General features: G+C 53.4%; 1 non-coding gene across 1 annotated transcript; it reads right to left on the reverse strand.

Annotated features, from left to right (window-relative positions):
• Positions 1-21,092: 21,092 nt before the first annotated feature.
• TRNAT-AGU (transfer RNA threonine (anticodon AGU)) lies at positions 21,093-21,166 on the reverse strand. Its single transcript has one exon. It is a non-coding gene; the product is annotated as a tRNA-Thr (tRNA).
• Positions 21,167-24,067: the final 2,901 nt, after the last annotated feature.

A 24,067-nucleotide genomic window follows, 5' to 3' on the forward strand; every position in this document is an offset into this window, starting at 1 on the left:
GTTAATTTGAAATTTATTGGTTTTATGGTTTTGTTTGTATTTGAACCGTGAATTTATTTTGTTTCTATAATAGCATAACAGCTAGGAGCATAAGTGGTTTACACCTAGCTTTATATTTATGCTTATTTACAGAACTTCATTATAAAAATAATTCGAGTTAAACTGTTCCAACTGCCTAAACAACATGATATCCTCCTGGAGTCTAAACTGAATCCCAAGAGAAATAAGTAAGTGTGTGTAAATAAATGAGAAATTATGTATGTGTATATTTTTTCTAAGAGCATATTCTATTTGTATGTATATATATTTATTTAATGTAATTATAAACAAAGTATGTATACTTGCACAGGCACAAAATGTGTGTCTACACACATGATATGTATGGTATATATTTAAGGCACCGTATAGCACTTAATTTTGGCCAAGTGGTCAGGGAAGTAGATTTGTTGTAAGACAGACCTGGATTCTACAGCTCATTCCATCACTGATTCATCTGATACCTCTGTGCCTCAGTTTCCTCAAAAATAAAATGAAAATAGAAATAGTATAAAATAGTAATTAAGAAAAATACAATACTTATGTCATAGTGTGGCCAGAAGGATTGAATAAAAGAATGAATAAGAGCTGGGCACAGAGTAAACACTCAGTAGGTATCAGGTCTCGACTGGTCCAGAGTTTGCAGGTGAGAACAGAGTGGTGAGAACCCAGGGCAGCCTGGAGGTCCCTGGGAGGTGGTCCTGGAGCCCACTGATGGGCCATGAGCTCCCATGGTGGCCAGGCCTGGGGTGAGCGTGGGTGCGCCCAACTCTCTGGAGCTCAGGCTGTGCCCTTGGATGCCAGCTCAAAATATAAACCACTCACATCACCTGGACACAAGTGCCCTGTGGTTCCTACGCTGAAACGTCTCAAGGAGCTGGTATCGATGGAGTGTTTGCTGAGTGCCTGGCAGTGATGAAGACTGGCAGCGTATCCATTTCCCCCCAGGACCTCCTGTTTTCACTGGGGCCTCATCCCTGACCTAGGGTGGTGTCCACACCTGCCCCAGACCGACTCCTTTCTTGGTTCTGGGTGACCCCATTCACCATCCTCCCCTCTACCTGGGAGCAGGGTGATCGAGGCTGGTGGCTTGTTGACTTACAAGGTACCTGTCCTTGAGGAGCTATTCTTGGCATGCTCCTCAGCCCAGGAAAGTCCCCTGCCAGGTGGCCCGCTTTGACACATCCGCTTGGGAACAGAACATTAGCTTGAGCAGAGAGCAATTAGGAGGTTGAGTCTGTGTGAGGTCAACCTGGTCCTGCACCCAAACAAGTGGAAAGATGGCTGGCGGAGGCCATGCTTTACTTCCTTCCGCTAACCTTTCAGTGTTTGCTGGAACAATAGCCTTCATCCTCGAATTTCCAAGTCCCCTGCGGCACAGGCTAGAAAACCCGAATCCAGGCCACCCGTCTCCAGGGCTAGCCTCTCCTTCCGTCCTCACCGCGCCCATGCCCGTGGAACCCGGTGGCACCCCTCCTGCTCCGAGGGGCTGTGAACCTGACCTCTCTCTCCCAAGGTCAGCAGGTTCCCCGCTGCTTTTCCTCAGCTAAGATGATTTGCGCAGCAATTTTCACCTTCTGCGAAAGCACGAGGGGGAGAAAGGAGAGGTGCAAAATGGGAGTGCTCGGTAATCAATCCAGAATGGAGAAGCAGACTCACACGCAGGCAGTAATTGGATTTTAACCCTCTGGGGATTGTTTTAAATGCAGGTACTAACGCTTGGGCTGTGTTTCCTTGCAATGTATCCAGTCTCGGATCTGAGGAAGGTTGGGATCTGGGGGGAAACCTCCCGAGCCGAGTGAGTGCAGCAACACAGCGGAGTCACTGCCGATGCTGGAGCGAGCTGTGCCATTGGGGGGGCAGCATCCTGACGAAGACGGCCACTGGGGGTCATCCGGAGCTGCCCAGGGGGATGGAGGAGGGCTGTTCTGTCCTCTCCTTTCTCCATATTTCTGTTTGGCTCCTAAAATTGTAGTGTTTTCTAAGGTTTCCTGCGTATCGGGGAAATAGCGATCGCCCTTCTCCTGAACACTTGCCTGAACACTGGGCTTGATGGGGAGGGTGGCACGTGGGCGTCCAGGCTTCTGGGCTCCTTCAGGTCAGCCTGACTGCCTTGAGCTCCTGCCCCCGGGCGGCAAGCACACCGGGTCCAGCCCAGGTCCTTGTTCTGAGGGGCGGGCTCAGGCAGTAGTGGTTGGGGGGGGGGTCATCTCTTTGCCTGATTCCCAGTGCTGCTGCTGGTGCAAAGCAGGCTGAGAGGCCCTGGGAGGGGGCTGGGCTGTGTCTAATCACGTCTCCCTCTGGACATAGGGGGAGTCTCAGGAGTGGTGCCCCCAGAGTGTGGAGTGGTACACAGTGGCCCCAAAGGTACAATTTCCCTCATTTTACACACGCCGAAAATCAGTGTGCACAGGGCGCTCTCTAAGGGGAGGGCTTGCTCCTGTGATTCCCAGACTGAAGTGGCAGAGAGCCATCAGGCCGCTGCACTGGGACGGGGGCGCAGTGCATTGATCCGTTTTGAGAGCTGTTGATGTCGGCGGGCCCCCTCCGTATTTTTTCTTGTTGATTGACGGCAGGACCAGGCCTTGCAGTCTCTCCTCTTCTAGGAGGTCATCCCAAAGCACTCCCACTCAGAACACTCTCTGGACTTCCGTGGCCTTGCAGCCAGTGCAACACCGTTTAAGATCCAGTGGATCTCTTCCTGGGTTTGTAGGCACGTCACACATCCCCCGTCCTCTCCCTCCCTCCCTCCCCACGTCCGCTCTGCGTCTGGGGAGCTGCCTCGTGCTGACTGCGCTTCCCAGACGTGCTTGCCACATGGCTGCCAGCTGCCCAGTGAGAGATGGGGGGCTGGAGGAAGAGAGAGTCCCGGTGTCTCTCCCCGTCTCTCTACTTCTCGAAGGATTTGCTTGATTTTCAGTTTCCCATTTAGCCTTCAAGATGAACATTTTCTTCTTACGCAGGAAGAGAGGAAGCTGTGTGGTTTTAGATGGTTTCTGTTTGTGAACCTCTGGGAGAAGGAGGGGCTGCCTGTAAGCCAAGAATTCTGGCAAATCTGCCAGGGGCGATGTGATCTCAGCAATGACCTCCTCGCGTGTTCGGAGGAAGTGCCGCCCAATGTACGTCTTCCATGTTTGTTCCTAACTGTAGACCCCGGGACTGTTAGCCCCTCCTTTCCCCTCACTGTCGCGGACGTGAGTGGGCTAGAGGTCTTCAGCTGGGCCCTCCAGGGCTGGAAAGAGGCATGGACCACACATGGGCATATCTCGGCTGATGTGACTGGCTGTGCAGTGGCCTGGGGGACCACGTGGTGGCAGGGCAGGGTTACCGTGGCACCCAGGTGACTTGTGATTATAGCAAGATGTGATCTACGGTAAAAGCAGTCTGAGTGCGCATCTATCAGGCAGCCCTGAACAGACTCCGTGGAGACGGAAATCCAGCTACATTAACTCGGTTGCCTCTGGGGCTCATGCGTGTCGCTCCCCACGCACAGAGCTCCTCGTGCCGCTGTGGAACCGGAGAGGGAAGTTCTTGTTTCTCGGGAGAGGCTCATTTTGGTCATTAGCTTTTCATGTGGCCTTCAAGGGGTTCTTGTGGAACAGGCCATTACAGTCAGCGCTGTTCCACTGGCGCTAAGAAGTCCAAATGGACCCAAATTGCAGCTGACGTGTGTGCCCTCTCTGCCCCCGTCCTGTCCAGGGGCAGCAGCCGGCCGCCTGGCTCCACCTGGCCGGGCTGTTCTGATGCTGGGCTGTTTTCCTTTGTCCCTCAGCCCCAGCCCCACACCTGTGCTGTGAAAAGATTTCACCATCTCATCTCTAAGGGCTCTTTTCACCCTAGTAATCTAGAGCTGATTAAAAATATTTGAAGAGAATTTACAAAATAAACACAAATACAAAAGAAGATCAAAACCACATGTAATCAGCAAACAGGAAATAGACATGTGAACATTGTTTCCCTGTTGATTTTTAATATTTTTCCTATTTTCTTTTTGTTTTGTTTGCTCTGGGTTTTGGGAGGTAACTAGGTTTGTTTGCTTGTTTGTTTTAGTGGAGGCGCTGGGGATGGAACCCAGGACCTCATGCGTGCTAAGCACATGCTCTCCCACTGAGCTACTCCCTCCCTGACGATTTTTAGTATATGCATATTTGTAAAATCCACTTGTAAAAACTTGGATGATGCCACAGATTTAATGGAATATGTAACTTTTAAAAAGAGCATTAAGTACAAGGCTGCCCGGTCTCAGAAATGCATTTGTGATCACAGGGCAGAGGGTGGAAATATCCTTCCACTTTTAGTTTTCCAAGAGTTTTATCAGGAGTGAATGTTGGAGTTGATCGTGTTCCTTCAGCAGCTGTGGAAGTGAACAGATGTTTGTCTTAAAGGATTTGACCTGTTGATGGGATGTTCATGATTAATGTCTTGCCGTCGCATATGGACACTTTGCAGCTCCTCTTAGGGAGGAGCCAATCCAAGCTCAGTACACATTTGTTGGAGTGAATGGATATTGACTGAGTGAGGGTTTTTAAATAACTTAAAGGAGGTGAACTTTGTCCTCTGCTCCTTCCAAAAGGTAGCCTTTCCAGAGCTAAGACTGGTGAATGAGGTGAGTGTGTAAGCTGATTAATACCGTGTGAGTCCCCAGAATAAGAACAAAAACCTCCTTCCTCCAGCCTTGGGCTGAACCTACGTCACTGGTGAATTACCCAGACTGTCCCTGAAGTCAGGCCCGAAGTGCATTCCGTGGGAGGCTGAGAAGACGTAAATGTCAGCTCCTCTGCCATCACCAGGGCGTGGGGGAGAGACAGCCCTCGGCTGGCAGTTAAGACTGGTGGGGGTTTTTTTTGTTTTTTTTTTTTACCTGCCAACCAAGGAAAGGAGCAAGAGGGGTCCTGGAGAGAAAGCAAGTGGCAGCAGATACAAACAAGGAGGACAGTCGTCCCTCCCCACCCAGGGACTGGTTCCAGGGCCCCACAGACACCAAAATCTAAGGCTGCTCAAGTCTGTTACAGTGAGGGGTCTGCCTCTGCAGGGCCCGCCAACCACAGAGGCATCAGAGATTGGTTGAATCCCAGGTGAGGAGCCTGTGGATACGGAGGGTGGGTGTATGGAGGGGCCTGGAGGGGTGAGGCCCTTCAGAGGGAAGGCAAAGTGAGTGGCTGGGAGCCTTACAATGGGCGCCCTTTCAAAGGTTATGAGGGACCCACATGCCAGTTGGAGAGTGAGACCACTTGTGATGCCCTCCAAGCCAGTCCTTTCCTCCTCATGGGGCGCGGGGATGGAGGGGTCTGTGGACGTCAAGAGTTTCCCAAGACGAGGCCCCCCCGCTGCCGCTTTCACATGGGGGGCCGCACAGGCCTGTGACCATCTCCCTGGCATCTGTCTGCCCCCCGACAGGAGCCAGTGGAGAGCAGGACTCAGGCTGCTCCTGTTGGTTCCCCAGGGCCAGCTCTGGGTCAGGAGAGAGCGGACGTTCCATAAGCATCGATGAGTGAGCAAACGAATGAATGAACACATGAGTGGATGGACTAACGGACTCAGGGGAGGGCCGCTCGCCCCGTGTGGGCCAGGACCTTGCGTGTCTTGTTACAGCTCCAGCTGGAGCCCCGGGGAGGTGCAGTGAACGCTGGCAGGGAGACTGAGAGCGGCTGGGGCCGTGGGGACCAGCCAGTGTTGGGAGGAGCAGGCAGCCCTTAGAGGCGGTGGGAAAGAGAGGGGTGTGGATGGGGAGCACGGTGAGCTGTGGGGTTGGCTGGGAGGATGCAAAACAAGGACTTTCTCTAGTTGACAGAGCAGCGGCTAAGACCTCAGGCCTGGAGTAAGCCGTCTCCATCCCAGTGCGGACAATGAGCTCCTGCCAGTGAAACACAGAAGGAACGGAAACTGTGTCCCATGGTTGTTGTGAGGATTAAACAAGATGACATGTGTGAAGCAGGGAGCCCAGGGCCTGGGAGGGCTCCCAGCCCCATACATGTTAGCTGCTAACACAGATGTGGTCTCCATGCTCCCCCAGGGGGCCCCGTGCAATGAGGAGCTTGGGGAATGCTTGTCTGCCCTTCCCTGCAGGGTCTTGCTTACCCATCCAGGGTGGGGGTCTTTGGGGGTACAGAACTCATGACGTAGGGTAAGAGTAAAGGCCCCTTTTCTCTCTGGATGGAGCTAAACATAGGTTACATGGGCAGCCGTGTGTCCAGTGGAGAAAACAGTGAGCTGGGCGAGTTTTCCCATCAGCGCACTGGGTCTCTGGTCTTGGGTCTCCCTGGAACCTGCATGTGACTCTGACAAAGTCATTTCACCCTCCTCAGGCTCTGTTCTGCTACCTGTCAGGTGCGTGGGGGGTGGGGTGGGGTGGGGTGAGCACATAGGGCAGCCCCCAGGGAATCATGCCCTTGTGGTACCCCCTCCCCGTGAGTGTGAGGAAACTCTGACTTGCCTCCAGCCCATAGAACATGGCTGAAGTGGCGGGAGTTTGCAAATGTCACTGTGTCCCTAATCAGTTGATTCTGAGTGAATCAAGGGGAAAAAAATCCAGGGTGGGTCTGACCTAATCAAGAGAAAATCCTACAAAAGGGACTGGGGTCCTCTCTGAAGACAGTCTTCTTCCGTCTGACTTCTTGAGCGAGTACCCACGAGAGGCCACATGGCAGGGGGCCTCAGATGGCCTCTAGGACCAAAAGGCAGCCTCCAGAAGACAGCCAGCAAGGAACCAGACCCTCAGTCCTGTCGCCACGAGGAATGGGTTCTGCCCACAACTTGAATGAGCTCGGAAACAGATTTTTCTCCAGTCAGTCCTTCAGGTGAAGACGCAGCTGGTGAGACATCTTGACTGCAGCCTCGGACCCGTCTTAGCAGAGGACCCACCCAAGCCTGGCTGCCTCCTGATCCACAGAAACTGTGGGAAAACAAACACAGGTCGTCTTCAGCCTCTAAATTGGTGGAAATTTGTTCCACAACAGTAGAAAACCGAGGGTAAGACCAGAGGTAAAGGATTCTGCTTTCTCCTATTCATACCCACTTGGAGAGCCTTTCTCTCCCACTTCCATCCACTCATCCAGGACGAATTTCAAAGCACCTCAGTGTGCACGTGCCCTCCTCCAGCCTCTGCGTCTTTGGCAAAGCTGCTGTGAAGTTCCGACTGGGTGGTTATCCCAGTGAGGCGAACTGCGATCTGTGGGAATTCCTAGGATTTCAGCGACAGCTCCCCACCCTGTTTAGTTTTCAATGATCAGATCCCTCTTGTCAGTGTCACTTACACGACAGGGTCTGTACGTTAGCTTAGTGTTTATCAAATGAGTCTCCCGAATGCGTACGCCTCACACACACACCCTGCTCCCATTTGTTCTGTGCTTTTGTAAGTGTGTTGAAGTTTATTTATGATCTCACTACCAACAGCGTGTAAATTCAGGGACAGAAGATGGATGGACATGCATTTATAATCAGCCAGGCTTGCTTCGAGACCTCCTAATGCAGGATGTAATTTCTGAGCCTAATAAGTGAAAAGCGACTTCCTCTCTGGAGCAAATGCTGCATCAGCAGTCGGGCCCTGCAGGCAGCACATCCATCTCCTGGGGGACAGAGCCAAGGATAATGTTTTGGCAGGTTATCTCCACGCAGTTACTCAGTGCAACACCATCCGTCAAAGGGCAGGTTATGAAGCAAGGATTTATAAAGTGCACTTGGAATCAGAGCTGGGGCCGTCCTGTCCCAAGCAGCGGATCTGACTCTCTCTGTCTCTTTGACAAACTCTGATGGGTGGTTGACTTGGAGCCCACGCGGTGTCCAGGCTTGCGGGCTGCCCTGCCCTGTTGGCTGTGGCTGGCAGCCTGTGTCAGCTGGGAGCTGACGCTCTGACGCCAGAGGACCAGCCAGAGAGAAGCCAGAGGCTGCTCTTCCAGACGGGAGCTCGGCGATGGTGGGAGGTACAACGGGGCGTGGGGGTGAGGGGGATATTGGAGCATGTGGGCTACAATCCAGGAGCTGGATGGATATTTTTCTCCCTCGTATTTGTGATTTAAAAAATGATGTATATGTGCACACATGCATATGTGAGTACTCGCGTACATAAGTGTGTGTGTACATCCGTGCACACGTGTGTATTTGTATGCAGCTCTGCAGGTGTGTGCTTGTCGACACGTGTGCATGTGTATCCTGAGTCTGTGTGTGCCTGCCCATGTGTCTGTACGTGTGTGCGTGCACTCCCATGTATAAGTGTGCATGTACCTGCTTGTGTCTATACATGTATGCATGTGCACACACATTGTGCGTGGTGTTTGCTGCACATACACATGCTTACATTCACATGTAGTTGCATACAGACATGTCTACACGCAGGTGCACATTGTATTGCATGTGTGAATGCTGTGTTTGCGTGTGCATCCGTGTGTGTGTGTGCAGGGGTACATACAAGTGTTCCTGCACGTGTGTGGGGGTGTATGTGTGTGATGTGGTCCCCAGTTAGGCTACTAGGTTTTAAGGGAGGCACTTGCAGTTCATGCATCTCTGAAACTCCGTTCAATGACATTTCTGATCATGTAGCAAAGACTTCCTCGGTATTGGGTCCCATGGCTGCTTTTCTAGTTTTCTCACCTGGCTTTGTCTCGTCCCACTGCAGTCAGTGATATTCATGGAGCTGTGCACGTGCTGCTGTCCACCCCCTCCTCGAGAATGTCACTCCCCTGCAGGCAGGTCATTGCTATGTTCTTAGTGCCTGGAGCATCCCAGCCTCTCAGTAAATCATAGAGTGAATAACCTTGACTTGATGCCCAGGCTCTCCGTGGGCAGGTAGTGCTGAGGGTAATCACAACGAGATAAGGGGTTCATGCATGTAACCCACAGCTGAGACGTGCCGAGCTGGGTGGCTTTCCCCAGGCTCCCCTGTGAGTGGGCGTGAGGGAGGTGGGGACCATCCAGATGAGCTTAGAGCCTAATCGGATCCTGATCATGCCCTTAGATTGACCGGGTGTCGGCCCCCGCCCCCTCCCATCTCACCTGTTCTCCCCAATGGCACATGGTCCAGGGGAGAGTGAGGCTTCCATAGACACATGGCAGATGGAGCCATGGCTCCCTGTGTGCAGGGTCTCTGTCCCTGCCTGCATCTGCCTGGCTGATGGGTGCCCTCCTGGCCCTGCAGCTCGAGTCTGCCTGGAGGGTCCTCTCTCGTCCACCGCCCTTTCTGGCTGCTCTGCCTCCCAGGCTCCTAGCGCCAGCACAGACCCCTCCATGGGTGGCTGCCATCCCCTGGCATCCGGGCGGCAGGTGTCCCCCTTTTTCTGTAACCCTCCCACCTCCCCCTCTTGGGCCCCCCCCTCCAGCTCACTCTGGGGATGAACAGACCCCCGTCTCCTCCCTCCACCTCTGTCACCTGAGAAACAGGCATGATGCTGCCCGGCTGCACAGACCACCCAGGGGGTTCGTTGTGTTTCAGGGGAGGGGTGCTGGCAGCGAGGCCCTGGTCTCTTTTCAGGGTCTCACACGGGGAACAGAGACAAGAGCCCCCACCGCCCTTGGTGTGAGCCTCATGCAGACGATTCACTTGACTTTCTCTGAGCCGCACAGGGGAGGAGTAGGTCACAATTTCCAACAACCTCGATCCGTTCCACCTTCCCTCGGCCGCGGGCGTGTCGGTTACCTCCTGGCCCCCTGCTTACCCTGTCCTCCCACGGCGAGGCCTCCTGGCTTCCCTGATGCAGCGATGATCACAGAGTATCTTCTTCCACAGCAGGAAAGCCTCCCAGCCAGGAGCTCCAGGCTCACCCACTGCTGGACTAAATATGGAAACTAAAGGGACTTGCTCCTTTTTCTCTCAAGCTAATAGCTTCTGTCTGGCTCCTCTGCTCTCTTTTTGCATGTCCCCCACCAGGTATCCCCTGGCCGCTCCTTCTGCAGTCCTGTGTAGCGCATCCTGGCAGTTTCTCCCAGGAGGCGGATGCCCAAGGCACCTGGAGTCCAGGTCTCCTTAGAAAGACAGGGGAAAAAGCAAGTCTGAGAGTAGTTCTCAAAGTGGGACGGTGAAGTCACTCCCACTGGAGGACCCCCTCCTGGAAGACTGTGGCTGCCTTGCTGTGAGGTTTGCTAATTTCATGCCAGCTCTTTGTCTTACGCCCAGTGAAGGCAGAGGGAGGTGACCGGCTTGGTGGCTGGAGACCTTCAGAGCTGATCTCAAGGTGAAATTGAATAACCTGCTCCCAAGGAGTGTGGGAGGCAGGAAAGAACGGCCGCTGGACCAGTTCTGCCCGCGGTTGGTTCCATTCCCATTTTGCCCCCTGTGTGATGGGCACGGAAGCCCCATTGAAAGGTGTGGAGGTGGACAGAGAGGATGAGGGAGGCTGGGGCCGTTTATTCAGAGCCGCCGTCCCGGGGGATGGGCCAGGGCACTTGGATTTGGAGACTCAAAGGCCTGCAGAGGAGCGGGGAAGAATCAAAGAAAAAAAAGGGGGGGGGGTGGAGGTCCAGGTGAGCCCTGATGGGGACTGGTGGCCGGGGAAGCCAGTGTGGGGGTGTGGCCAGAATTGGGGTGCCCCTTGTGATCAGTTAGGGAAGCATGCTTGGGTTTCTCTGATTGGACCCAGGTCAGAAGCAGGGGCCAAACTAGAGAAGTTGGCGTCATTAGACAAGTCGTGGCCTTTGGGGCTGATTATTAATGGGGCTACTGTCTTCCTTCCTGGACCAGCTACGAGAGGTAACACTGCTTTCCGGCAAGTCTGACTCAACACAGGCGGGATTCCCCGCCTGGCGACGGTAGGTGATGGGGAGTTGGGGGCGGGGTTCAGAGCCAGCACCCTCAAGGTGCGTGACTTGGATGTGTGGATCATTTTGAGTTAAAGGTGGTGGAGACCCTGCGGGCTCAAGAAGAACTATCACCTCTCCCTGAACTCCCTAGAGGAGTTTAACTTGGGGATTTTCCTCCGAAGAAGTTATTGCCAGAGACACATTGTATCTAAGCGGCCCCGTCCGTGTGGCAGGCGCACATCTCATGACCCAACATCTGTTCCTCTTCCTATCGTCCTGCAAATGACCCTCCTGTCCTTGGAAGCCCCAGGCCCCTGTCCCGTTTCTTAGCTCAGGATGGTATGTATGCCCCATTTTACCTTCCTGGCTCCGAACCTCTCACGTATGTGGGGTCTCTGACCCTTTCATGTATGTGGATTCCTGGTCGCATGAAATTAAATCTGTTTCTCTCCTATTAGTCTGTCTCACGTCCCTTTCATTCTTAGGAGAACCTAGAGGGCAGAGGAACGTTTTCTTCCTTCCCGACATGGGTTGGCTTCCCGGGCTGATGCTGCAGCTCGCGGGTCAGAGTTTTATTTTTGTTTACCTGTCACCGTCAGGGGTAAAGACCTCAGTTCTTGTCACACCTGGAAGGTTAGTTTACAGTCGGGAGACAGTACCTCGTGTAGCAAAAGATTTTAAAAGATTTATTTGAAAAAAAGGACGCCCCAAGAACGGGAGGCGGGCTGACCCAAGGGGTGAGAAGCAGTGGCTTTGTGTCTCCTTTCTCTTATGCCTCCACTTGGGGGGGTCTCTTGATTGAATGACAGCTCTTGTCCCCAGAGTGCTGTCATGTTTGGCCCCTTTGGGCACGTCCTTACCCACGGTGTATAGAGAAAAGAGCCGCTGGGGTGGGGGAGCCTAATCCACAACTGTCATTGCAACACAATGAACACTGAGTCGTGTCTGGCTAAGTCCTTCCTGCTGCCCTGCCGTCGTGGCTGTTGGCTTCTAACCGGTTTCTTGCTGGTGCTCATTTAAGAGGGGTAAAGCCCCTTTGTGCTGGAGGGGGGCATGGCGTCATCGTTCGGACCCTCCTCCCCGTCCTCCACCCGTCTGCCCGGTGCCCCTCCTTGTCCAACTACCTAGCATAGCGTCCGGCTGTTGTCCGGTCACGTATTCAGTCTCTCAAAGATGATCAACCCGCCGCTTGGAAATGCAGCCTGCAATCTTCACACGAAGCGCCAGCGCCTCCCTTGCTCTGGGACTCTGTCCGGGGGACGGGTTGGCTGGCGGAGGGACTGGCCGTCAAAGCCGGTGCCTGAGACCTGGCTGAGGTCGGAGGGCAACGGAGGCTGGGCCAGTCTCCCAGCACAGCGGGGCCCCGAGACGGGGTCTCACTTGTCAGCTCCGAGGTTCTAATAGGATCGACGGCCTCTCTGGGGCCCCTCTGGGGAGCCTGCTGGCAGGGGCGTCAGGGTCCATGTGTGATCGTCTGCATCGCCTGCTCCGTCCTTCTCTGTGCTGAGAGGAAGACTGAGGCTCCAGATAGGAAGGAAAACACATTCAGGGGGCAACACGGACCAGAGCGACGGGCTTGCTGCTTCAGACCACAGCAGAGAGCCGGGGAGAGAGGGCTCAGCTCCGCCCGGTTCTGGTCAAACAGAGCGCTTCTGTTAAGTTCACACGTGACCGTTCCCCCCGTCCATCGTGGTGCCAGAGGCAGAGGTTTTGATGGGTCTCAGGAGCAGCACGTCCAGAATGACCATCTGCCCGAAAAGGCGTGGTTGACAAATCAAGTTTCTCCAGAAGCATTAGAATGAGCACCTGAGCAGACTCCCCGGGAAGCACGGCGAGGCCGCTGCTCCGTTGTGTCGGGAGGGAAACCTGGGCTCTGATAGGATGTGGAGCCTATCCCTTCAGTGCTCCCCGTTCAGAGTCCAGCCTTCTGTAGACATTTATGGAGTGTGATATAAAATTCATCTCAGAGGCTGAGCTACGCTAGGACATCCTAAAGGCACTTTGCGTTGGAGTTTGGGGCTGTGAGCAGCCAAGGAACCCACTGCGGGGACAAGACCGGTTCCCGACAGGTGCTGTTTCAGAGGGACCACCCTACCTGCAGGGGCGGAGCTGAGACACATCCACGGCCTGTGTCAGCTCCTGGGTTTGTAATCGGGAAGAACAAATCTGACTCTACATTGGATCTGTTTCTTTTCCTTTAACCCTTGTATTCTGTTGAGTTTTGCTCTGAGTTAAGAATATTACCTAGTTAGAAGAGATAAACAACAAGTTTTTCTGTCTGGCACAGGGAACTATATTTAATATCTTGTAGTAATCCATAATGAAAAAGAATATGAAAAGGAATATATGTACATATATATATGACTGAAACATTATGCTGTGCACCAGAAATGGACACATTGTAACTGACTATATTTCAATTAAAAAAAGTAAGCTATTCATGTAATAGCTAAGTTGTGTGACACAATAAAATTCAGAAGATCAAAGTAAAAAAAAAAAAAAAGAGAGAATGTTGCCTAGAGCCTGGAATATACAGGAGAGCCCATTCTCAAGGCTCTGCCCTTTAAGGATCTGACACTTTTCCGTTCACAGAGAGACAAAAAGTTGCAGAACAGAAAATAACATTTGTCCTGATGTACGTTTACAGGAACATTGTGCCCAGACCTACGTGGACAGCTGTAAAAGCAAAGCGTTATTACATCCCCTCCAGGGTCTGGCTGGCACCAAGAAGTCGCAACAACCATTCACACCTCCTCTTCTTTTAGTGTTAAAGGAGCCTGAATTCTGACTTGGGGAAGATGGTTCTCTAGGACATGAGTCCTCCATCTTCTCAGCCTTCTGGCTTTCTAAACAGTCGTTATTCTTTGCCCCAGCACCTTGTCTGCTGATTTGTTGGCCTCTCATGTGGTGAGCAGAATGAGCTTGGACTTGGTAACAGGTTACATCCTTGCCTTATGAGCAATATGCATTTTCCTAAATTTGATCTTTTTCTTGTAACCACAGCTTCTTCCAGGCCCAGGAGGTCAGAGTTGAATGCAGCATTTGTGGAGAAGTGCACCCACTCTCCAGTCTTCCACAGGCATCTCAGAACCTGCCCCTGGCCACTGCCAGGGCTGCCTGATGGAGACGAGGCCTCTCTGGAGGCCAGGATCACATTTATTCCGCCTGAGTGGTGCCGGTAACCATCAACTCCAAATGTGAAACGCCACCTCCTGTCTCCGCTTTCCTGCTCAGGCCCCCAGTTGTTTTTCAACATGAGAAGCCTTGCACTGGAGGAATGTGAGAGCCCTTAGTGGGTTTTCCCGTCCTTCTCTGAAGCTCCCAGGTTCTGCCCCCACAAGCATAAAAAGGAGAATCTCATCTTCCTTGGCGCCAGGTCGCTGATGCAGAACCAGACACACGTGTCTCCCTACTGTGATGGCGAAGGCGGCAAATGCAGGTGAGTGCACGGCTATGCCCTCTGGGGCTCCTTGGGTTCCAGGCAACAAGCCCAGCCCAGGAGCTGTTGTCCCGGGAAGCAAGTGGGCTTTGGTGGGAGCAGGTGAAGGGAGCAGCTGGCTCAGGGCTCAGCTCCCTGGGGGTGGGATGGGGGCTCTACCCGGTGAGAGGTGGGCTCCACACACGGTCCCCAGACACACCTCTTTGCTGTCACTGTTTTAGGACCCTGTGCCCCTGACAGTGGAGTCTAAGCGGAGACCTGCCCTCCTGCAGCCTGTTCCTGCCCAGTCACAGGACTCATTCCTCTGCCTCTCCGATTTCTTGGTCCTATTAAAGCTTCTGGTTGCATCTTTCCCTGTTTCCATCTCCAGTGGAAAATCAGGACTGCACGGTTTCTTCCCAAGGGGCTACCCTCCCACGCGCGCCCTGAACGAAGTTGTGAGGCCACTTAGCAGAAGTCCGTGTCCCCAGTCACACCCTGTGGTGCAGAAACTCCATCTGGTTGGTCAGATGCACACAGTGAATGCATTTTCTCGGGGTTTCCTGTTTCGGGGTGCACAGGCGAGGGGACTCCATCAGGTGCAGTGGGGGCAGGAAGGGCCCCGGGAGACAATGCTAAGAAGCAATGTCCTGTTCCCTGCCAACCGACCCCTTTGTCCTGAAAAACTGTCTTGTCTGTGGCTTCACGGGTAAGACACAGAGTTACGGACACTGAATCTGTGCCTGAGGACCCAGCACCTCCTAGGCACCCCTCCCACCTGCTGTGGCCACCGCCAAGGGCCTTCCGCAGAGGGCGCCTTGCCCAGCTCTGTACTCCCCTGGGGCTGGTGCACGAGACAGGTCTATTGTTAATGTCATATCGCAGGGGCCCCTTCCTACGCCGCTTGTGGGTGGGCCAGGTGAGTCCTGGGCATTATTTGATGAGTATTTACTGAGCGTCTCTTATTACCAGGCAGTGTTTTAGAAACTTGGACGTATTCACAAGCAAAACAGCTTCCGTTCCTGGCCCCAGAGGAGACACTGCATTGATGGCACAGAGACAAACCGCACAGTGGGCACCAGCAGTGATCGACATAGGATGTTAGAGATATGCGAGGCTTGGAGTGGGGTGAGGGCGGGCTCGGTACCCCACAAAGTGGACAGAGGAGGCCCCAGTAAGAAGGTGATGGGGAGCCAGTGATGAGGAAGGGTCTGAGGGAATCACCAGGTGGATGCCAAGCGGTCGGCTGGAGCAAAGACCCTGCTGGGGGCGGGAGAGGGGATGCATGCAAGACGCACTGAGGACCAGCCAGGGCAGGGATAGAAGTCACGGTGGTGACTGGGGCGGGGGTGGGGGGGTGCAGGCCACACAGAGGAGTCCCTGCTGTGAGGACTTGGCCTTCTTCTCCAGATGAAATAGGAAACAATGCAGGTTTGATCAGAGGAGCGTCTTGACCTCACCCAGATTTTAAGAGCCCCCACTGACTGCCGCATGGAGGATAACTCGCAGCTGGGCAGGGACAGAAGCAGGGACCAACTCCGCAGGGTGACTGCAGGGATCCAGGAGGGAGATGGATGATGGTGGTCCTGACCAGGGTGGATGAATCCAGGAGGGAGATGGGGTGAATGGTGAGGTTCTGGGGATGTTTAGAAATTGGAGGCGATGGGTTTTCTTGGCGCTTGGATGAGCAGTAAGCCAGAGTGATGACTCTAGGAATGTCCGCCTTTGAGACTAGGAGCCTGGAGTGGGCATCCCCGGAGCAGGAAAAGGCTGTGGGTGGAGACGGAGCAGAGTCCCTGCTGCATGTGGTAGCAGCAGGCTGTGGACACCAGGGGTGCGGTTGGACACAGTCTGGGGATCCGGAGAGAAGTCCTCATCTGATTGGGTGGAGAGATAAGTGTGTGTCTGGGGTTGAAATGTAGGAGGCTGGCAAGACCAGCAAGGCTGTGAGTGTGGATGGGGGAGAGGAGCCTGCACTGGCTCTGGGTCCAGGAGCACAGGACTGAGCCACCAAGGAGAGGAGAAGGGACAGCCGCTGGGCAGGATGACATCCGAGAGAGGTGCGGAGTCTGCAGCCCAGTGAAGGGGCGAGGGAGGGAAGGGTCTGTGGCACAGGGAACAGCCAGCCCTGTGGAGGGAAGGATGCTGGGGGGTCCAGTGAAGAGGGGGTGGCTGGAATGCCAGCTTTGGATTCAGCAAAGTGAGGCGGTTGGTGAACACAGGCTACAGAGGTCTTCGCTCACCTTGAGATCTCAGGGGCGTGGGTTCACCAGAGCTCTTCTTGTTTCTGGAGTTCATGGGAACTGGTGCTTTGTCATCACTGTGGGTAAGGGGTCAATGACCCACGGTCCTTGGGGAAGGAATTCACCGGAGAGCTTGGAGTCACAGCACACGACAGGTTTCTGTGAGCTGGAGAGACAGCACAGGGGGACGGGGCCCCTGCGGGCAGCGGGGGGCTGCACCTGCTGGCGGCTGCAAGGCCTTCTCTGCTCCCTGCAGTGGGAATTTTCCAGCTCGAGAGCGTGCACGCTCACTCATGTCTAGAAACCCCGTGGGAAAGAAAAGAGAAGGGGTGCAGGCCGGGGCCCCAGAACGTCTGCTTTATGGGTCTTCTTAGGTCTTTCAAGTTCTTTGTTGTGAGTTCCTCCTTCCCATGCCTGTTTGGTCCCCAACAGCCACTGCAACTGAGAAAAGCCGCGCGTCGGCCACCGCGAAGGGAGGGAGGGGCTGCTTTTGAAATTCCACGCGCTCGTCCGCCCATCTCTCCAGAGACCCGTGGGGTTCTCTGTGGAGTCACAAATCCTATTTCCCACCGGGGTTACTTCTGCAACTCTACCCATGTTCTTGGTTTAAACAGCCAAACGGGCAGGAAGCAGCATTGGATGGAAAGCCTTTCAAGAGGTCGTCTGGGGGGTGGGTAAACTACTCTTGAACAATGATTGAAGAACAAATAACTATTATTACTGGGATTATACTGTTATTGCCTTTGCGATTTTAAAGAAGTCCTCGGATGGGGGGATCTTTAAAACCTGAAGTTGCTTAATAGAAGCTAATCTGCACTGATGCCAGGGTGGGCGGTGGGGAGGGGCTGCGAGCCGTGAGCGCCCCGTCATCCTGCCGCCTCCGGCTCTGGAATGCGCTCGGTGTCGTGGACGGGGCGCCCTGCTGGGCGCAGGGGTGGATAGACCTTGCCATGGTCTGGTCTTGAATTCAGAAGAAAGGACCAAGATTGAAGAGAAGCCTGGAATTTGTCCATGACAAATTCACCCCTGCATCCTTCTCCAGGCTGTGGCGTGGGAGAACTCGGGGAATGACTGTGGCGGAAGGAAACTGAGTGACCGGGGGGTGGACACCGGCTTCCAGGACTCAGCTCGGGCCTGATAGATCCTGGCCTTCATCCCCTTTTTCGCTTCTGCAGTTTTTTTCCTTTCATTTCCCGAAACCTCAGGGCTCGGCTTATGCCCGTGAGCCTGCCAGCTCTGGTTTGGATGGAATTGTGGTTTGCCCGGTGTGCCCCCTCCCAGCTCTGTGCTCGTTTCCTGAGAGCCCTGGTTATAATAAGGAGCTGGCAGGTACTTTGTGCCTTTGTCATCTCAGTCGCTCTGCGCGTCTTCCGTCACAGACACTGAAATGCCCGCCTGCCCCCGGAGGGCCGGGGCCGTTTGTTCCTGTTCGCTCCTGCATCACCTGAGCCTAGAACAATGTCTGGCACACGGCAGGTGCTCAGAAAGCGCCTCAGGATGAATGAAAAAGGGGGTGAGTATCCCCAGAGGGTCTTTTCCCGTCTGTCTTTGCCATGTGGACACCAAAACATTGTATCAGATCACAGCTGCTTCGAGAGGCGGATGTGGGGGTGGGGAGCCAGTCCTCTGGCCACCGTGCAGCAGAAGGGTCAGGGTCATTCCAGGCCGGCCCTAGTGCAGGCTTGCTCCTGGGTGAGCCACGCCACACCCGTCCTCCTGCCCGGTCAGTGAGTAAGGAGCAGCCCAGATGAACAGACACCTGCCTGCTCTCTACCTGCTTCTGGTCCACGTTCTCAGCTGTTCTCAGCAAGCGAGGCTCAGCCTCATTCTGAAGTGCTCTGCAGCATCTTAACTTGGACCACCCGATACCTGTCAGCTCATGGCTGCAGATTCTCCTGTCTGCGAAGGAACAGGGCTTTTATCTGAAGATGACCTGGAGCTGCCGCCGTTCCTGCGTCAGCGTCCCGTCGTGTGGCAGACGCCGCTCATCAGGCACAACGGCGCGCGCCTGCCGCGGCTCAGCTCAGCAAACAAGCCGTAATGAGCACTCCTGTTTGTGTTCTTTCAGAGCATCTGGACAACCTCCGGAGGAAGGAGAACAGGGACCGGACACCTGGGGGGTCCGCATTTCCCTGGGTCCAACATTCGAGACCGGCCGACGCACACCCAGAGAGGCAGCCCAGCAAAGCCGTCAGACACGTGTGTCAAGGGTGGATGTTTGTCCTCCTCTCCATCTTGGATTTCACAGACATGACATTTCATTTCAAGAGGAAATCGATATTCTTATCGGCAAATAGACACAAATGTTGCATTCATCCTCCAAATGTTACATCAGCATTACCCGCACTTTTTGTCCCCAGTGGGTGAAGGGGGATGTTTGAACACGTTTTGCTCAAATAGAAATAAGAGGGGAACGGGGAGCAGAAAGGGCAGGAGAAATGGTGCCTAAACATTTGATTATGGAAATGGGACACGGCCGCCTGAGCTCCCCACTGGGTCCAGATTTCCTTGATCAAAGGCGGCAGGATCTGAGCAGGGATGGATGGTGTCCACTTGGTCACCTGGCAGGTGTGAGCCTGGGTGTGACCTGATTGGCTCAGCGATGGCTCCACGGGACTCTTGACCGGATGCCCAGGAGTCAGAGGACGGATAAGGCATGGAGCTGCTCTAAAAGACACTCCCCTGTTGTCTGGGGTTCTGCCTCTACAGGAGCGCCCTCCCCCGCCTGGCCCAGCCAAGGCTTTCATTTGGGTGGCATCAGTGACACTTGCTTAAACTGAGGCTGCCTTGCAATTTACAGAGTCACCCGCAGGCAGGATGTGGTTTAGTTCCCGTGGGCCCTTAGCAAAAGGCTTAATACCCACAAGGATGGAGGCGACCAGAGAAGGGAGGGGAGGTGCTGGCTCAAGGCCACAGCGGGAGTAGGTGGCAGAACTGAATCCAAATCCCCGTCTGCCTGGTAGGCTAATGCTTTCCTCCAAACCGGGCCTCAGCATCACTGATAAAATGCAAGCCTCGTTAGGCGCTCTGACAGGCACTGTCGGGTTCCTGCGCTTCCGACGTTCACAGTCCCTGGTATCTTTTTGTCTCCAAGTCTTTGAAATACTCACGCCCCCGAGCTATCCTGGCAGCATTTCCCTCCCCCCCCCCCCCGTTCCTCCCACTGCAGATAAGAAGGTAACAAACAGAGGCAGCCCGGTCCTCGCCGCGGTGCGCCGGCCTCTCTAATCTCTCCGGTGCCCTCGCTCCGCGCATCCCGATAGCGTGGATGGCTAATGGGTTTCTCCAATTTGGCTCCGGACCTGATGGATCTCCATAGTCCAGCCTGCTGTGCATCCCTCTATGCAACGGTCCTCTGGCCTCTGGAAAGGGCTCTGGCCAGCCCTGGGTGCCAACGGGAGACCAAGGGCCAGCTGCTTCCCCTTCCACATCTCTGTCCCCCGGCAGAGCCTGAGCCCACGGCGTGGCAACACTGGCACCCAAGTGGCAGCCGCACGTTTACAGTGGAAGTTCTTCTTGCTTCTGTTCTTGCTTCAAAAGCAAGAGCTGAAGAGATGAGCAGGTGGAGACCCAGACGGGAGGGATGGTGGCTCGGCTGGAGGATCCCGGGCCTCCCTCTGGACAGGAGAGCGGTCAAGGGGCCGCAGAGATCAAGTCTGGTTGTAGGACAGAGAGCACGGGTGCAGACCCAGGGCCATGTAGACCTGGGTCCAAGGGCCTTGTACTGACTCTTTGGGAAGGTTTGGTAGATCTTCTGATGCTGGTTTTCCTCATCTATAAAGCATGCGTGTGTGTGATACCACCGACTTTAAATAGCTGCTGTGAAAATAGAATGAGACAGTTCATGGAAGTCGCTGACACGTACCTGTCCGCAGGCGGGTGCCAGACAAGCAGCTCTGGCTTTTGGTGGTGGTTGTGGTGGTGGTTGTGGCGGTGGTGAGGGTGGTTTAATACCAAGAGAGTGGTGTCAGGAAGACGCATGCCCAAACTGAGTTCTAGTCTGGGCTCTGCTGAACTTCCCTGTGCATTAACCAAGAGAGCTGGGCTGAGCCCAGAGCTTTCAAATATTTTTAGAGTTCTGGGGCTTATTCTATAAATTGCATGCAGCTGTGAGTTTCGCTCCTGGTTGTGTAGAAAATGGCCAGAGACCTTTGCTTTCACCTCAGCAACCAAAACAAGCTGGATTCGCTGCAAAGTCTTAGCTTTTTCTGAACCTATCAGGTGGCTGAGGATGCAAAGATAGTAAGTGGACAAAACAGCAGAAAGTGATGAGCCATCTAGGAAAGGAGACTCAGGGCTGCCTTCTTTCTTGGTGGCACAGTGAGGGGACGAGTTGGCCAGGGGGCAGGAGGACCTGCCTTCTGATGGCTCTCAGGGAGGCTCCTTCCTGTCTCCTTCAGCTTCTGGTGGTGCAGACCATCCCTGGGCTCCTGGCCTTGCCGACACATCTCTACAGTCTCTGCCTCATCTTCACATGGGCCCCTTCCCCGTGTCTCTGTATCTCAAATCTCCCACTGCCTTTTTCATATAAGGACACTTGTCACTGGATTTAGGGCGCATCTTAATGTGAGATGATCTCATCTCAAGAGTTTTAATCACATCTTCAAAAACCATTTTTTATTACTTTATTTTATTTTGGGGGAAGGTAATTAAGTTTATTTATTAACTGGAAGTACGGGGGATCGAACCCAGGACCTCGTGCATACTAAGCACACGCTCTACCACTGAGCCATACCCTTCCCCTAAAACTCTTTTTCCATATAAGGTCACATTCACAAATTTTGGGCATCAGGATGTGGATATATTTTTTGGGTGCCACCACTCAACCCACTGCAGAGACCATGGGGGTCTGTGGTTCAGGAAGGCTTCCTGGGGAAGCCTGTCGCTTTGGAGGTGAAGGGGAGCCATCCGGGTAATGAAAGGAGGAGAGAGGTACACCCCAGGCAGTGGGGGATGGAAGGACGGGGGCAGAAAATCATGGTGAAGGAGTTTGAGGAGCAGAAGGAGGCGAATTTGGGGTGGGAAGCAGATAAAAAAATAACAAGAGTCCTTGGACACAACAGAAGTCAGGGATTGGGGCAATGTCCTCTCATCAATGGGAAGACAAGGCGGCAGGATGGGAGCTCAGTTTTGTGAGAGCAGAAAGGGAAAGGCGGACCTGACTCCTGTGGCCTCCCTCCCTCCCCTCTTGACCTGTTTGAACCAGCTCCGCCTCCTACACACACACACACACACACACACACACACTTTCCTCTCTGGGGTAGGCGGGTTGTGTGTCTCCAGCCCTCTGGCCAGATGGAGGCTGGAGCTGATTGAGATTCCAGGCACAGAGGGAGTCTGGCAGCTCCGGCTGCGGGTGCGAGGATCCAATGGCCCTTTTTAGTATGCACGCTGCTTCCCGCTCTGTGTGCTATTCAACTAGTCATCTATAACATTTGTAGGCCTATTAAGAGGGAAATACAATTTCATAGCTACAGATAAGAGATTAGACAGATCAATTTGAAGTCTGTGAACTAGACTGAGTGTGGGGAGGGGATAATTTCCAAATTATGATCTTGCTGACTTCGGGGCTGTTGGTTTATTGGATTGCAGTCTGTCTCCGGACCACATAGGGTATGATTTTTTTTAGCAGTAGGGCTGGCAGTCTATTGTCAAGTGCTTAAATCCACTTAGGGATGCCAAGGACTGGAGCCCCATAGACTAGGGTTGTGGAAAGCCACTCTGAGCAGGGGGATGTCACCAATTTTTGTCTACTACTTCTAGGTGTGAAAAATCTTCCAGCCAGAGTGTAATGTTCTGGGCTTTGCTGGGTGCTCTTAATCCAATGACGTTCTTGTGTCTAACGGCATGGAATGAAGTTACTGTTCACACGACTCCTCAGAAGACCCCTCGGGGGGCTGCCACCCATGTTAGCAGCCCACGCTGCCAGCTGGATGGGGCTTTCACTGAACATTGGAAAAAGACCACATCTTCCCCAGGGTGGCTGGGGCCCTTTCCCCCACCTCCCCCACCCCCCGGCAGTTGGTCTCTGTCTGTTCTACCTTTGCACCAGCTCCCTGTGGTCCTTACCCTCTTGCTGCTCTTCTGTCAGTCTGCTCGTGTTTCCACCTGTGATCTCAGCAGAAACTTCCAGCTGACACTGCCCAACACAACCCAGGGCTGATGTTCTTATCTAAGTTCCAGGAACTCTTAGAAGGGCACTCAGGGTTTTTTTTCCCTTACTTTCTTCCATGAAGCCAAGGCATTTCAGAGCTTTTCAGCTCTCGGTATTGGCTGCTTGACCCTTGGGAATGTTTCCTAATTACTCTGTGCCTCAGCTCTTAAGTGGGTTCAGTTATGATGTCTGTCTCATGGGGTGGATGAGATGACACGTGGAAAGGGTTCAGCAGTGAGAAAGACATAGCAACCCCTACACAGATGTTAGCTACCATCATTATCCCTACCACCACCATCATCACCATCATCACGCCATCACCACCATCATCATCATCACCATCATCACCACCATCATCATCATCATCACCACCATCATCATCATCACCATCATCACACCATCACCACCATCATCATCATCATCATCACCACCATCATCATCATCATCACCACCATCACCACCATCACCATCATCATCATCATCACCACCATCATCACCACCATCACCACCATCACCACCATCATCATCATCACCATCATCACCACCATCATCATCATCATCACCACCATCACCATCATCATCATCACCATCATCACCAACATCACCATCATCACCACCATCACCACCTTGTTCAATTATCTACTCTAACATCCTCATGATTTAAGTTAGAATATTTAGATATGTTTTTAGAAATATTTCCCTTTTGTTCACATTTTAAGATAAAAACAGGCTTAGACGCACACATACATGCACATGCAGATGGAGGGACAGAGAAATCCAGCGAAGGAAAGTTAATCAAAGAAAGAGGGAAACACAGGAGATATACCATGAGTCGGAAGCACACACATGAAAATGTTTGAAAAATGATGGAGAAACACTACAGAATAGATGTTAGCACGTGAGACCTGAGGCACCAAGGCACAATCCTGGCTGTAATTAAGGCAGCAGCCTCCGTCTGGCGCCCTTCTAACAAGTGTCAGCTCAGGACTTTCACAATTACTGACAGGTTCGTGTTGTAGACATAATGATGGTGATTATAGTTGAATGGAGGTGACAGCACCTCTTGTCTTTCAGGCCAAATTAAACTGGTGTAAATCCTTGGCTCTTCCTACGTAGAGCACGATGTTAGTTGTTCACATTCTGAAATGGAGTAGAAGCAGCGACACAGTAGTTCATAGGATGCTGGGGCTGGTGGGATTTTCTGCTTCGTCCCCGAGTCACAGCAGAGGCCCCAGAACTGAGATCAAGAGATAATGCCTGTCCTCAGTTTCAAAGGAGAAGTGCGGCTAGACTGCAGGAGCAGAACTTTCTAAGAGACAGCGAGACTGGCTCTGTGACCCCACAACCCACCTCCACTGTCTATAAAAGAAGATGAGAAAGTCAGAGGAGATTGATCAGAGAGAGGGGTCCTCCAGGCTCCGTCCCTCCCAGGGCCAGGGCTAGAGGGAACTCTGCCCAGTCCAAGAACAGGAATCTTCAGGAAGACAG

Source organism: Camelus dromedarius, chromosome 14 (assembly GCF_036321535.1).
Source record: "Camelus dromedarius isolate mCamDro1 chromosome 14, mCamDro1.pat, whole genome shotgun sequence".
Lineage (NCBI taxonomy): Eukaryota > Metazoa > Chordata > Mammalia > Artiodactyla > Camelidae > Camelus > Camelus dromedarius.